The sequence below is a fragment of the Lepidochelys kempii genome, chromosome 13 (assembly GCF_965140285.1).
Source record: "Lepidochelys kempii isolate rLepKem1 chromosome 13, rLepKem1.hap1, whole genome shotgun sequence".
NCBI classification, from domain to species: Eukaryota; Metazoa; Chordata; order Testudines; family Cheloniidae; genus Lepidochelys; species Lepidochelys kempii.
This window is the reverse complement of record NC_136392.1, coordinates 20,819,804-20,834,949: the sequence shown is the minus strand read 5'-3', so window position 1 is coordinate 20,834,949 and position 15,146 is coordinate 20,819,804. Positions and strand designations below refer to the sequence as shown.

Here is a 15,146-nt window from a genome sequence, read left to right as displayed (position 1 = left end):
TGAGAGTGTGGGTGAGAAATACCATTCCCCCCGCCCTGCCCCCAATCTGTTGCCTCAGACTCTGACTTGTAAGACTTGTACTTTCACTCGCTCTTCCATGGAGACCTGGACTACACTTAAAATTTAGATCAACCTAGCTATGGCATTCCTTGGGGTGGGGAAATCCACACCCCAGAGAGCCAGAGCTATGCTACCCCGGGACCCCAGCGTAGATGTGGCTAGATCAATGGAAGAATTCTTCCACTCATCTAGCCATGGCCACTGAGGGAGCTGGATTACTTACAGTGACCGTAAAAACCTCCTTCTGCGGTGTAGGAAATGTCTACATAGCACTTGTAGTGTAATATAGCCATAGTCCCCTCTGTCCCTCTTGCCAGCCTAAAAACTCCCTTCTTAGTCTGGCATGCGGCAGAGGCATTTATTAACCTCTGGTATTGCAAACCATTGAAGGGAAAGCCTGTCTCAGTTTGACTGTCTGTACTTGCCTTCAGAATTAGGCTCTGAACAGGGCCTAGCTAGTAGTCATGCACACTGTTCTCTTTCCGCATCTCCCATCCCAGGGATGTGGCGACAGGGGGATGTAACTGCTCGAATTTTAGTATTCCAGCATGTGACTTTAGCATTACAGCCAGCTGATCAGTGCTCAAAACTTCCCAGACATCAGTTAACCAAAGAGCTGAAGCTGCTCCTATTAGCCAGAGCCTACTGTACAGGGGTAGAGCTGGGCTAGAAATTATTTTCCCATCCTGTGAACATCTTGAGATATCTGAAACCATTCAAATTTGAGACACAAACTCTCAACCTCACACTGAAAATCCAAAAATAAGCTTTTAATTTGGATCAATAAAAACATCTCTGCTTTTATTTTTTAGTCTAATTTACTGAAGTTTCAAAATGAAGTCATTCACTAGAAAACCAAGCTGTCAAAGCCTCCCATTTTGACGTTTTCCTTTCCAAAAAGTTTCCAAGTCACCTGATGGTTTGTTTGTGAAACAGGGTCAATTTCAGTGTGGAAGAATTGACACTTTTCAGTGAAGAGGAGTTTGTCAAATTCCCAGCCAGCTCTATCCAGAGGCAATCTCTGCCTTTGTGAGAAGTCTCTCTTTTCTCTCCATCCCCTCACAAAAAAGCTGTGGGCAAGAGGGAGATCCTCAGGGGTGAAAGTAAGTTAGAGGACTTACCGGTATGCTGGAGTCCTGAGCAGGGGGCGTGGCCTCAACCGGAAGAGGCAGGGCCTTAAATCCCCAGGCCCTTTAAATCTTGATTTAAAGGGCCAGGGCTCCAGCTGTGGTAGTGGTGGCTGGGAGCCCGGGGCCCTTTAAATCACCCCCAATCTACCCGCTGCAGAGGCGGCTGGGAGCCCCGGGGCTCGGGGGCGATTTAAAGGGCCCAGGGCTCAGGCTGCCACTACCGCGGCGGCGCCCTGGGCCCTTTAAATCACTGAGAAGCCCTGGGGGCTCCCGGCTGCCACCGGTACCTCTGGGCTCTGGCACAGCTTTAAAGGGCCTGGGGCTCTGCTGGAGCCCTGAGCCCTTTAAATCCCCGCCTGAGCCCTACTGCCCAAGCCTTGGGGTAGCGGAGGCTGGAGCTCCAGGGCCATTTAAATCCCTGCCACTGCTACCCCAGGGCTCGGGAAGCAGGGCTCAGGCGGGGATTTAAAGGGACCTGGTTGGGGAGGGTATTGGGGGCTGGAGCTCTGGGGCCCTTTAAATCCCCGCCACAGCGCCGCTGCCACCGCTGCTACCCCAGGGCTTTAAACTGCCCTCTGGGAAAGGCGGTCCCGGTACGGCGCACGGGCTCTTACCGGTACGCTGTGCCGGGGCATTCCGGCTTACTTTCACCTCTGGAGATGCTGCAGTTCTTACCAGGGTGCTGGCCCTGGACCCTGACTGGGGGCTCCATCCTCTTCGGGGCTAGCAAGTGTGTGCTAACTCAAAAACTTCCTCTCCGCCCACTGTCTCCCAACAACTGGAAAGGTTGAGAGTGGTCTCATTCCCTGATCTCCTCAGCCCTGGGGAGGGCAGAGGGTTTCTCCATCTCTATTTTGCACTCCCTGGCTGCTGTAATAGGCGGTGTCTTTGCTAATGCCGTGGCATTTTAGAGGTCATCTCCAGTGCCTGCTTTAGCTACTGCTGGGTGTTTAGTTTCAAGTGGAACTGACCCTTTGCCTACAGGGTTCTTCTGAATAGCAGCCATGACAACAGCAAGACATTGGTAAGGTTTCACTCTGCTGCTGCTCAGAGCTTTCCCAGGCTGCAGTAGAGGCACTAGAGCTGCTTATCTGCTGATTCAGGAAGGCAATGCTACATCCGTTCACACCTGGCTCCCATATATAAAGTGTCCCTGGCAACCCTTGGGGGCTAGAAACATGGACTTTTGGTTAGCAGAAAGCTTCAGTTCTGCATAGGCTGAAGGCACAGGTTGCACTTGCCAGTAATGAGGGGAGAGGGTTTTCATGTTATGCATAGGATCCGCATACTAGTGCTAGGATTCAGAGTAACAGCCGTGTTAGTCTGTATTCGCAAAAAGAACAGGAGGACTTGTGGCACCTTAGAGACTAACCAATTTATTTGAGCATGAGCTTTCGTGAGCTACAGCTCACTTCATCGGATGCTGTAGCTCACGAAAGCTCATGCTCAAATAAATTGGTTAGTCTCTAAGGTGCCACAAGTCCTCCTTTTCTTTTAGTGCTAGGATTCACGCCCCCGGCCTCTTAGGTACAGTAAGCTTAGCTGCTCTAGGTACAGTACCCCAAAGGGAGGAGCATGATTCCATCCTTTATGGGGCCTAATCCCCACCATTCCTAGTGCTTTGGGACTTTTGCTTTGATGACACTATTTCCCAAGGCCTCTGCTTTCCTGTAAGAGAAACAAGAATGTGGTATCTCCAGATCTTGGTCTGGTAACATGGTCTGTCTGTCTCTCTCTCTCTCTCCTCCTTAGCCCTTCTGGAAAGGAGACTGTTTCCCCTCCACCACCAGTCTGGAAAGCTGTAAAAGCCACACTGATAGCACTCTGGCCTTGAGATATTTGGGTACAAGGAGCCTCTCTACTTGGGAGTGGTGGGCGGGCGAGTCTTTCTCAAGGAGACAGGCTGGCTTCAATGCAGCTGGATTTCCTCGGGCTGCAGCTGGTGAAGTGTCACTCTGCCAAGGGAGATGTAAGTCACTGGGGTCATTCTCTTGCCCCTTTTAAACTCGTGGAGTAGCAGCTCCAGGGGAAATTCAGGGCAGGAGATCCTGGGTCAGTATAAACTGCTGGGAGACTCTCCCTTTCATTGCTCCACCGTGGGGTGGCTCTCAACTTGTACGGGAAATTCTCTCTTCCCTGTGGGCTCTGTAGGAGGCACCAGATGAGACCCGTAGGCACCTAGCCAGCCTCTCGCCCCATGATGAATACATGCTGTAGTGTGTGAGTGCAGACTGCTGCCCTCTTGACTGTGCCATAGGCCCCATTCTGTTACCAGCTAGTGGAGATTCCCCTAGGTTCAGGTGGCAGGGGTACTGCTTTGGAGCAGGAAGCTTTGACCCCACTGGTGACCGTTATCCGCATGCTGCACACCAGAACTTCTAGGTTCCGCTGTGTCTGCATCCACCTGGGGTCTCTTGCAAGCTCTCTGGGGTGGAGACTGCCTTGTTCATGTTTGTGCAGGTCCTGGACCATGACTGAGGCTCCTAAGTGCTACCACAACACACCTAGCTAATGGCCATGGATTTGCTAGTGAGATCTTCACTTCAAAGTGCTCTTTTTCTCACCCTCTCCACCATTTCTCCTTCCTGGGGCTATAACCATTGCTCCCATAGCCTGTCGGAGGGGAGCGCACAATACAGCTCAGTGCGTCCATCTCCTTGGCGGGAAGCTCCATGCCACATGTACGGAATCTCTCTAGAACAAATGCGGTGATGGGCTTGCAGATGGGATGCAGAGCACAAACCGAAACGCCAGCCGCTCCGGGGCCTCTGGGCTGGCCGATCCAAAGGAGTGGAAGCAGCGCTGGCCAGGTCTGGAGGCGTTCCCAGACAGTTAATTTTTACTCTCCATATGCCAACGCTTTCTTTTCACGTCCTGTGGCTCATTCAATTAACAACCCCACAGCCTTCCAGATTTGCCATGGATGAAGCCAGGGGGAGGGCAGGAGGAAGTGCTGTCTAAGCACCATGATCTGAACCAAGCTGAACTACGCAGTGGAGTGCCTTGTTTTTAATTGCTTTTTTTGGGGGGGGCGTGGAGGCCATTTGCTAAGATCTGTCTTGGTCTGTCTCCTGAGGGCAGGAATTGCATGTCTCAGCTTATCCATTGCTTCCCCCTCCAGCTCCCTCCCCCCTGTTTGGTCTTAATCAGTGCCACAGCTTGGGGTGGGCGGAGGGTAGTGGATGGAGGGAAGAGCTGTGGTGAAAACCTGGAACTGGACGTTAGGGAAATGTTCCTCTTGGCTGCTGGAAAATGCTACAGAGCTCCAAGGAAAGGGCAATTCTCATGGATCATGAACTCCTTCGCTACTTGGTATCTCGCTTCCCTCCTGCTCCTCCAACAGTGTCTATGGGAGCTGGCCGTTTTAAGCCTCTTGAATAGGGGATTGCAAGCTGCCACTGTTTGGCAGAGTAAAGATGGGCAGAGCAGGCTCTGATGTCTTAATGCCAGGCAGGATGGTAGCATGGTTGTCTGTCTGGTTAGAGCATGAGACTCAAGTTGGGCTACTGCCTGTTCTAATCCCGGCGCCATCACTGCTTTACTGTGATATTGGGCAAGTCTCTTAACCTGTCTGTGCCTCAGTAGATTTCTGTGTAAAATGTGGATCGTGCTTAAACCTGGTGGTGGTGACTAATCCGCTAGTTTGAAGTGCTTAAGATCCTTGGGTGGAAGGTGCTAGGGACGTGCGTGCATTATTTGTTAGTATTGCTCTGCCTATCAACCATCCCTAATTAGAATGGAGGTCTTTCAAGTTCAACATAGACCAGTTTACATCTGTGGCATGGTCTGGTGGACAGCTGCTGGGCTGAATTCAAGGGCCGTGGGTGCTGATCTGAACCCAACTCTGCCATTGATGTAGTGTGTGACCTTGGGCAAGTCATTTCACTGCCTCTGTTTCCCCTTCTGTTTTTTAAAAAAAGGGGGAGGGGGAACTTTTTCCAGTGCTTTGAGATCTTGGGATGGGCTTTTGTCACTTGGCACCATAGATACACAAAGCAATATTCTGTACACTGGCTTCCTCTGAGCCTAAAGAAGAGTCCATAATTTCTCGAAATCCCCAGACAGGATGGTGCAAAAATTTGTTTCCACACCTCCAACCTGACCTGTAAAGAGTGGACAGTGCAATGCTAGTAAGAGGGAAATTCTGAAAAGGTGTTACCATCTGCCCTGGAGTGAGCCCACCTAACCCAGGAGTTAGAGGCACTAAGGATGTCCGCTTCCAGAACATGATTAGCCTGGTCTATGCTAGACAAACTTCGCAAACACTTCCCACTGTGGCTGATGCCAAACAAAGAGAGACCATGGAAAGCTAGTGTAGGCAATACTTATGTACTCATGTAGAGGCTTCAGCAGTGCTGGGGTGGGAGGTGTTGTTCAGCTCGTCTAGGGTTTTCAATATTATCTACTGTAACTTTTTTCCTTCCTTTGCCGTCCTCTCACCCTTAGTAATATTGTGTACCACAGGAGCACCTAGAGGCACTGAATGGACTTGGTGTGGGGCAGCCCCTGCCCCAAAGAGTTACCAATCCAGACAAGAGACGCAGGGTAGGAGGGTATGAAACTGAGGGGAAGTAACTTGCAAGAGGTCACACAGCAGGTCAGTGGCAGAGATGGGTATAGAACCCAGGATGAAATCCTGGCCCAACTGACTTCAGTGGCGCTAGGACTTCACTCCAAATCTTTAGAGTCCTAGTCCAGTGCCTGAATTGTTACTACCTTGCCTATCTTCCCGACCAGACCTGTAATCCATCTCTTTTCCCATGGATGCTTTTTCTTCGGTGTCTTGGTGGAATTTTTTTAATATCACCTCATTCACTGGTGGCACGTCATCAGATCCGACACGCTGATCAGCTCAAGCCATGAGGGTTTTTTGTAATGTGATTCAGACTAGTCAACCATCTTGCTAAATACAGTGAAACTGTAATACTGTCTTTAAAAATAAAATACTAAGCATCAGCCAAAAAAAGTGCAACTAGGAAGTTTCCCTTTCCAGAACTTCACTGTGGCTCTAACGGAATCGGACAGAGCCAAGGGATGCAGCCTCCGAAGACCTGTCAACTGCAGTGGAGTATGGATGTGGGAAGGGAATCTTATTTGTATGTACTGCAATCCTGAGTTGAGACACTAACTTGAAATCCATGCATCCTGCTGTGCAATTATTTCTAGCAAATATTAGTCAAGTACAAATTACAAACTGTTCTTGTCTTAGAGAGCTGTCAATCAAATGCTGCTTGTTATCCTAATCAACCTCACTAAAAATAGTGTCAAAACTTATTAGCAGGGAGAAGGGAGAGATATCAAACTGCACTGTAGAGCATCTGCAGCATGTTAACCAACGTACTCAAACTGCCAGCCAAAATACCCCAGTGGGACTGGGAGGAGATGTTTGGTTGGCTGGGTCTGCATAGATCCTGGCAATAAAATCCTTTTTTTTTTTTTCATATCCACCCCAGTGCAACAGAATATTAAAAAACAAAAACAAAAATCCCCCGACTTTAGCCTTTGCCATACCCCCTTGTCTTGGGATCCTTTTAATTCTCCAGCTAAGCGGGGGCTGGGTCAGGTCTTTTATGGAAGATCTCAAAGGCAATCTTAGATGCTCAGGATCACTGTGTGCTCTCATTTGGTCCTTGTCTACACTGATTCTTTCTAAAACCTTTGACCTGTGCAGCTCTGCAAGTGGGAGTTCCCAGGTAAAACATACAGGCAGCCACTGGTATTGAGCCCAGCTCTGAGCCAAGTTAAATACACCAGTGACTTGATCTATTCTAGTGCACTCGCCATTGCTAACATCAATGGCACTTCCTGGCTTTGTCTACACTAGTTTTTTTTATACAGGTTTTGTCATTTGGATGAAATGTGAAATCATGGGCCTGGCCATTTTCTCATGGCAAAAGATCCCATAGCACTTTGAGTAAAGATGTTGCCCTAGCTAAACCCCAAATTCAGTAGTTATAGTCTGAGTTTCCCCTAAATTTTCATATAGGTAGTGGTGTTGTACCTCCACTAAGTTTTAAATTGTTGAGCATTGTTATAGCTGCTGTGTTCACCCCAGAAGTGGCTGCATTTCAGGGTAGCTTAAATATTCTCTGTATATCCCCCCTCCTCTCCTGTGGATTGAAGAGGTGTGTGGTGCTTTGAGATCTTCTGAAAGCTGCTATAGAAGTACAAAATGAGTGACTTGTGGATTTATTTATTTTTTTAACTCTTTGTGCCCCTGTTGGGGGGTGAGGATTAGAGGAATAACTCCCTGAAAGTGGAATTCCAACTAATGACTACTCCAGGGAGTGACCTTTGTGGAAATGATGAGATTGGACACACACCATGTCTGTGAGAGTACTGGTGACACTTCTGAAAGGATTTGCTTTCAAACTAGAATAAATTCAGCCGAAAGGGGTCCAAGAGCCTGAGCATGGTCAACAAATGGAAGCTAGGTGGTAGAAACCAGTTAAGACCTGAGCCTCCAGTTCATCCAGGGGTTTGGGATGGCATATTGGGCCTATCTGCTCTGCTGCTACCTGTGCTCTCTCTGGGGGCAGGACTTGCAGCATCTCTCACAAGCACTATGATGTCCTTGCCCAGCCTGCCCAGTAGGAAACCTGCATCCGTGCACAGGGCTGCTCAGGCTGCTCTGTGTAGGCTAGTTGCGGGGTGGGGTCGGATCTGTGTCTAAACGCTCTGAGATGAAACCCACAGTTCCTCTGAAGAGACCCAGCAGCTCTGGGTACTGCGCTGGCCCACCTGGCTCATGCAGGGAGCAGTTTCTTACACTGGTGACAATGCAGACACCCATTCAGGCAGACGCTTGCGTTGGGTAGCCCTGGGCTGCCACAGACAACCTCCCCTTCCTTACCCTGTTGATCTTGATGAAGTGGAGCGGAGAATCGTCCCCTCTTTACACATGACTGATCAGAGAGGCAGAAGTTGGCTGGCTGTTGTGGACTTCAGAGACCCACCAAGCTAGAAAGTTCTTGGGGAAGGTGAGGAGGGTGGAGATCACAGCCTCCCTGGCTTTGATTAGCCCTTCCCATAAGCTCCTCTTGGCCAGATGGGGAGGCTGATGGGAAGCCCCCTTCATGGGAGGGCGGGGGTGAAGGGAGGAGGTGTGAAACTGATCTCAAGCTGGAGTACTGAAAGCTGCAAGCTTGGGGCTATCTGTGCTGGGAAGGTGCCCAGGAAGCATCACTGCCTATGGGGCATGCAGTGAGCAGCATGTTGAGAACTCTGTGGTAACCTTTCACTTTATTTGTGTCTCAGATTCCTGAAGAGCTGAGGTGACTTCACATACAGCCACTCCACCCCTGTAGAAAGGCTGTAGCTGGACACATTGAGGTAAGACCCTTTTCCTTTTTGGGCAGAGGGGAGAAGAGGGTCTGAGAGTTCTGCAGTGACTGTTGAACAGATCACAAAGTGAAAGCAAAATCTTCTACTTAGAGGCACTTAGATCCCGAGGCAATAGGCACCTTTAGCGGGGTGGACTTTAGCTAGGTCCCAGGTCAGGTACAGTGCAGCGTGCGTGGGAATGACGCACATAACCCGGTCCTGCCAGAGTAATATGTGTGGTTCGGTGCCGAGTGCAATGGGCTGCTGCCCTATGGAAGCTGTGTGGAGAAAAGTGCAGCTATTGGTTTGGTTTGTCTTCATATCAGCTGGTGCTTCCAGAGCAGACATGACTGACTGTGCTAAACTGGGCATGATGCTTTTAGTTCTAACTGGCCTGTTGGAGACACAGCTGAGGCCTTAAACTCATCCCACCAATGGCCTCAAACTCATCCATTGTGATTTCTTCCCTTGAGCTGAAATCATCAGAGAGCTCCAGCAGGCCTGAACTTGCCTTCTGTGCTAATCCAGCTGCGGAAAAGCCTGCCTTATTCTACCGTGTCTAATCAGCCAGGAGCAAGCGTTTGCGAATGCTGGCTGCTTTTGCACTTCACCTTTGTATGGAGAGGGGATGGGGGGCTTTCACATTAAAGATTCTGTGAGATCCTAATTGCTCACAAACCAGATGTGAACTGGAACCACAAATACGTTTTTCCCCATGACAATGTAGCGCTACCATTGTTTGTTTTGTTTTTTTAAACTGGGGGAAATGATGTGAAAAGCAAGAGGGTTTTTGTTTTGGGGGAGGATGGGCGTGAGAGGCAGGAAATGTACAAGTCAACAGATTCTGGTCCCTCTCCTGAAAAGTGACAACACTTTGTTCCCTCTCTCCCCACACAATCTGCTTCTCTGTGTCCTTATTGTATGGCTCTGCACGTGGTTTGGAACCCATATGAGACAGGCTGTAATTCTCTGGGGTAGGAACCATCTTTTTTGTTCATATGTGGTACGATGCAGTGTGCACTGGGCTCCGCGTCAGGATTGGGACTCCAAGGTGCTACCACAATACAGGTAGGCTGTAGTAACGGCTTTGGGGATGATGATTTAGGCAGCTTCCTTCTTGCACCTGAAGCTTGGACCCATGTTCCAAGCAGATCTCCTTCGTAGCGTAGTGGGAGCCTGGAAAACTACTGATACCAGTGCAGAGACCGTGGTGCTGTGCAGATGTTTGTCTCCTGCCATACTCACAAGGCAAAAGGCCTCTCTCATGAGGTGAAAGCAGCCATGTTTAGCTGCAACCACACTGAAGTTGGCACAGTTCTGATCTTGTGGCTAGGACTAAAGGCTCTCCAGGGAAGTGTCCAATATCTGTTTCCTGCTGGGGCTGATATTACAAGCTTCTCAGCTTGGTAGCTTCCTTTAAGCCCAGTAACTCATTTAACAAGGCTAGAAGAGCTGGAACTAGCTGTGGGAGGGAGCGGAGGAGCCAGCCCCCGGGAGGCTCTAGGCTAACCGGCAGTAGATTCAACTGTATTCTCTCCTTCCTCCCTGCAGCCTGTCTTTACTCCCTTCTCTTTCGTGGCTCATTCTTTCTCTCCCCCGCCTGGCAGAGTGTGTCTGATCTCTCCTTAACTCCGAGACCTTTGCACACAGCACATTCCCTGACAGGTCATTAATAACTCCTTTCCCCCAGGCCTCCCCTGTGCCACTCTTTTTAGCAATACAAATTCCTTTGCTAGACTAATGAATAGGCATTGACCCTCCTGGTTTTATCAGAAGGGGGTGGCTGGAGATCTCCTTGTACAGCTGGCTTTCACAACACTGCTGCTGCTTCCTCCTGGATTGTAGGCAGAGGTTGGAATTTTAACCCTGTCTTTGCCTGAGCGTGGAAGCGTGGCTACCTCCAGCTATTGGCAGTCAGGTTTCTGCCAGTGTGGCTACTGATTGCCCACAGCCAGCTCTTGGTGGGCCACCATTAGCTGGAGGGTGGGTGTTGCCTCTCGCTCTTTCAGAGGCACAGCTCTTTCTCCAAAGGTTGATTCAATGACTCAGCATGACTTCTATTTCGCACAGGGAGGGAAGGAAGAAAAATGTTTTTGGCAGCATCTCCAGCAGGGAAGAGTGACGTTGGGGCACTACCTTACAGTGGGCACTGGGCCTGCTTAGAAGCCAGTGGGCATCCAAGGAATGTTGAGGCTCACTGTATCAGTTGCTGCTGGTACTTTGATCTGATGGCCCTTCCCTATCTATGCTGTGATCCTACAGAGTGTAACTGGTGGAGGTTTCTTGGGAGGAGAGGAATGGGGGATGGGAGGGTGGGCTAGCTGTAAGGGGAGTTGAGCTGGTGGCATGGGGGATGGGATCGAACACGGGGCAGAGGAGACCTTGGGAAGTATGTAGTGTAAGTAAAGGAAGAAGGACCCAGGACAGGTCTGAGCTGTTCACCTCTCCCCCACCACACCACTGAATTCTGCCCCACTCTGAGCCTGCTGTCTGACTGACTTTTCTTCTGTGCCTCCTGGCCAGTGGCCCCGTATGTGCCGTTGTTTGCCTCTCTCCAGCCGAGCAGTAGAACGAAAGGCAGAGCCCTACGACCCTTCCTTTTTTGGTCTGTGCGTCCTGTCTCTGCAGCCAAAGCCCTAGAAGCCCACATGAGCGCGAGGCCAAATTAGGCCTCATCAAAGCAGTGCCGGCTGTGGTTCAGCACGAGTCTGTGGGACCCCTTTTTCAAAGGGGTAAACCCGTGGAGGGATGGGGGTTTCCAGCACTTAGGACTCTAAGCCAAGGCACAAACTGTGCACTTGTGAAAGGTGCTCGGGGTGGAGCCCTCCCTCTAGAGGCTAATTTGTGTCCTAGACTCTTGGCCTGGATAGTCCCTGACTTGGAGACGCCGGATACCCTTCCACACTGGCTAGTGTGCTGCAGCTAGCTTCTTGCTCTCCTAGGCAACTTCCTGACATAGGCTCCAAGGTACGCCAGCCCAGCATGGCGGCTTTCTCAGCTGGAGCCTGCTGGCGGGGCTCGTGATGTGGGGGCAGTGGTTCAAAGTGGGTGTGGGAAGGGAAAGTTCGGGGGGACTCTCTCCCAATGAAGTCCCTGAAGATAGACAAGGACTCTCTTGAGAGTAAGGTTGCTGTAGTGTGCCCCACTTGTGAATGGATGGGGTGGAGGAGAAACACCCCCAGGAGTCTGAAACAAGGGCATCAAAACTCCTGCTGCCTGTTTGGGGCCTAAGCAGATCAGAAAGTGTCTCAAGAGGTGACAAGTAACCGTGGGTCTAACGTGTCGGAGTGGCCATTGCTGGGTGCTTTAGACGAAGACCTGCCTCTTTCCCCTCTCCACGCCCCCCCCCCCATACACCAGTTCTCTGACGCAAGGTGGGGGGTTGGCTCCTGAAGCAAGGGGATGATTGGTCTTGTTCAACTGTATTTTAACTAGTGCAACTGCAGGGGCGGATCTTACTCATGTAAAAAGCCTGGCCCTTTTCTGAAACCCATTTCAATGAGTTGTGGTGATGTTGTACCCATAAGCGCCTGTGGGGACCCAATTGCTGTGTGAGCAGTACAGTGTCAGTCCCACCTCCTACACCCGTTGCCCATTGTCTTTCCCAGGAGTCATTCTCTCTGGACCAAGTTCACAGCTAGTGTAAGTGATTTCAGCAGAGGAAGAGAGAATTTGGCCCATTGTCTGTCTTCTCCTCCCACTACACACTGATCTGGGGAAGTCCTAGTGAAATACTCTGACACTAGGCTCTTATGGGACTCTGAAAAGGGGACACTGCATTGCATTACGGCACGGTTAAGTTAGGCCCATTATGTCTGTCTTTCAGATGCTCGCCTGCTCGCTCACCAGGCCAAAAGAAAGTGACTCAGAATGATTAGGAAAAATCCCTGCTCTTATGCACAGACCATGTTACGAGACTCTGTCTTTTTCCGTTTGGGGAAGTGTTGTTTCCAGGGGAAATTCTGAGCTGACTTGGGTACTGTGACTGCCCATGTAATGGTGGAAAACGAGCCGTGTGGTTAGTCCCTGTCCTGCATTGCGCGTGTCGTCTCCTCCCTTTGCGCATAGATGGAATTTAGCAGGGCAGAATCTAGTAACGGGAACACGTGGCGGGAGACCTGAATCACCTGAGACAAAGGTAGGAAAAAATAAAAGGCTGAACTGGGGGCAAGAGGGAATGTTTCTGTCTTTCCCTGTCCGATTGTTATTAACAAGTATTCCAGAGTATGAGGAACAGCAGTCTCCTAGATCATATTTTCTGTATTGCTCTTCTGCATGATTTATTTTTAAAAGACCCTTATTCCCTTGGTCTCTGGCTCCTGTTTTTCCTCCATGCACAGGCAAGCCATGACTTTGCCTCCCTTGTGAGATGCCATTGCCACGGAAGTCTCTTGGCCTGCCCAAGGATTCTGTTTTGTGTTCCTGTTGTGCCTTCAGCCTGAGGGGTCCAAGCACTTTGCACAGCTTAATGTTTGAAGTAAAGAAATACTACCCTCACTTCCCAGATGGGGAGGAAAAACTGAGGAGAAGTGACCTGCCCAAGGTCTCCCAGTGTCCGAGTCCAAAAGAAAACTCTGGTCTCCTGACTCCTGGTTCTTTAGCTATGGATGAGGGCCCCGATCCTGCAAATGTTTACATGTACGCTCCACTTTACTACCCTGAGTAGCTCCATTGGAGTAGCTCCATTGATTTCAATGGAGCTATTCAGGATAGTAAAGGTTAATAATGTGTAAGTGAGTGGTTTTTGGTTTTGTAGAAAAACAATTATGCTCCCTGGATCTAGAGGTTGGAAGTGAGCAGATGACCTCAGCTTTTTCAGAAACAAAGGAGTTTATTTTGAAGACAAGATCTAATAATAAAGACATGGGGCTTACAGAAGCAGAACTCATTCCATTAGGAGGAAGGGTTTTCCATTTAAGGGGTAGGTAGCTCCCTAAAGCAAAGGCCCATACACCCACGCCTATCTGATCCCACTTTGCAGAAATCATAAGTGGAGATGAGGTTCCTCAACTGGAACACTGTCTCAGAACCTCCTTGGCTCTGTATAGGTGTGTGGTGTATTCCAGACAGTGCTGGAATTGCAAGCTGTCACTTTAAGAGAAGGGAGATGGACAGGGTTCCTGACCCTGCTTGCAGGTTAGGGAGCTCTGTAGCAAAGCATGTGACTGCAAAGGTGCAGCTGATTGGCATCAGTCTGTTTTAAAGCAAGGTGCACTGAGTTGTGCGTGGCTACCTTGAGGGAGTAGCCCGTTTTCTCTGTTTAGGTTCTTGAGCGTTATTTCTGAATTCTAAGAAATAAAGTAGTGTTACGTTGCAACCTTCCAGCCAGAGTATTTTTGTTTTTATCTAATTTCTCTGTCTTGACATGACCATCACAGTGTAGACTTGAACTTGTTGGCTCACACCCTTTAAGCTTCTGTCAGAGAGAAGTTTGCTCAGAAAAGATCATTCTGAGCTTCCAACCTGGCCCCGTGCATTTTGCAGAATCCCTTGCAACTTCCTCCTGCACTGCTTCATCTAACCTGCTCTCAGATTTCTGCCCCACACGTGTATCTGCCATCTTCTCTGGCCCTTGCACAACTGCTCAACTTATTAAGAACTGCCCCTCTCCCCCAAAATGAACTAGCCTAAATACTTCCTTCTGTAGCTTCAGGACATTGCTATGTATCCTGCCATCTTCAGAGACCAAAATAATTCCCTTCTTTCATGTATATCGCTATTTAGAACGTATTTATAGAATGTGATCTTGAGTTGAAAAATGTTGTATTTATTTATATATATATATAATATCACACACAATATTATTTTTATATATATAAATATATCACACACACACGGAGCTTAGCTACTAACTACCTAAAATGCTCAGAATCGGAACTCTGTGTGTGTTGCATAAGAATATAAGAATGGCCATACTGGGTCAGACCAAAGGTCCATCTAGCCTAGTATCCTGTCTTCTGACAGTGGCCAATGACAGGTGCCCCAGAGGGAATGAACAGAACAGGTAATCATCAAGTGATCCGTTCCTTGTTGCCCATACCCAGCTTCTGGCAAACAGAGGCTAGGGATACCATCCCTGCCCATCCTAGCTAATAGCCATTGATGGACCTATCCTCCATGAATTCATCTAGTTCTTTTTTGAACCCTGTTATAGTCTTGGCCTTCACAACATCCTCTGGCGAGGAGTTCCACAGGTTGACTGTGCATTGTGTGAAAAAAATATTTCCTTTTGTTTGTTTTAAACCTACTGCTTATCAATTTTATTTGGTGACCCCTAGTTCTTGTGCTATGAGAAGGATTAAATAACTCTTCCTTATTTACTTTCTCCACACCAGTCATGATTTTATAGACCTCAAGCATATCCCCCCCCCCCAGTTGTCTCTCTTTTCCAAGCTGAAAAGTACCAGTCTTGTTAATCTCTCCTCATATGGCAGCTGTTCCATACCCCTAATCATTTTTGTTGCCCTTTTCTGAACCTTTTCCAATTCCAATATATCTTTGAGATGGGGCAACCACATCTACATGCAGTGTGTGTGTTAATACTCAACTGTTGCATCCCATGGGCTACTTATGGGTAGTAGGGTGTCTCCCACAATCTTTCGGGATGTTTAAAATCCCATCTTTCCAGTGATG

The 15,146-nt window shown here is 49.1% G+C and overlaps 1 protein-coding gene across 7 annotated transcripts in view; it reads left to right on the top strand.

Annotated features, from left to right (window-relative positions):
• The window catches only part of SRC (SRC proto-oncogene, non-receptor tyrosine kinase), a 72,330-nt gene that overhangs the window by 25,634 nt on the left and 31,550 nt on the right, over window positions 1–15,146 (top strand). For 5 of the 7 annotated variants that reach the window (XM_073309677.2, XM_073309682.2, XM_073309681.2 and 2 more), the window contains exon 2: window positions 8,448–8,522. The gene's annotated coding sequence lies outside the window, so the exon portion shown is untranslated. Of the gene's footprint in view, window positions 1–8,108; window positions 8,171–8,447; window positions 8,523–12,339; window positions 12,652–15,146 lie in introns of those variants that run through there. The other 2 variants (XM_073309678.2, XM_073309680.2) reach the window with 2 other exon arrangements.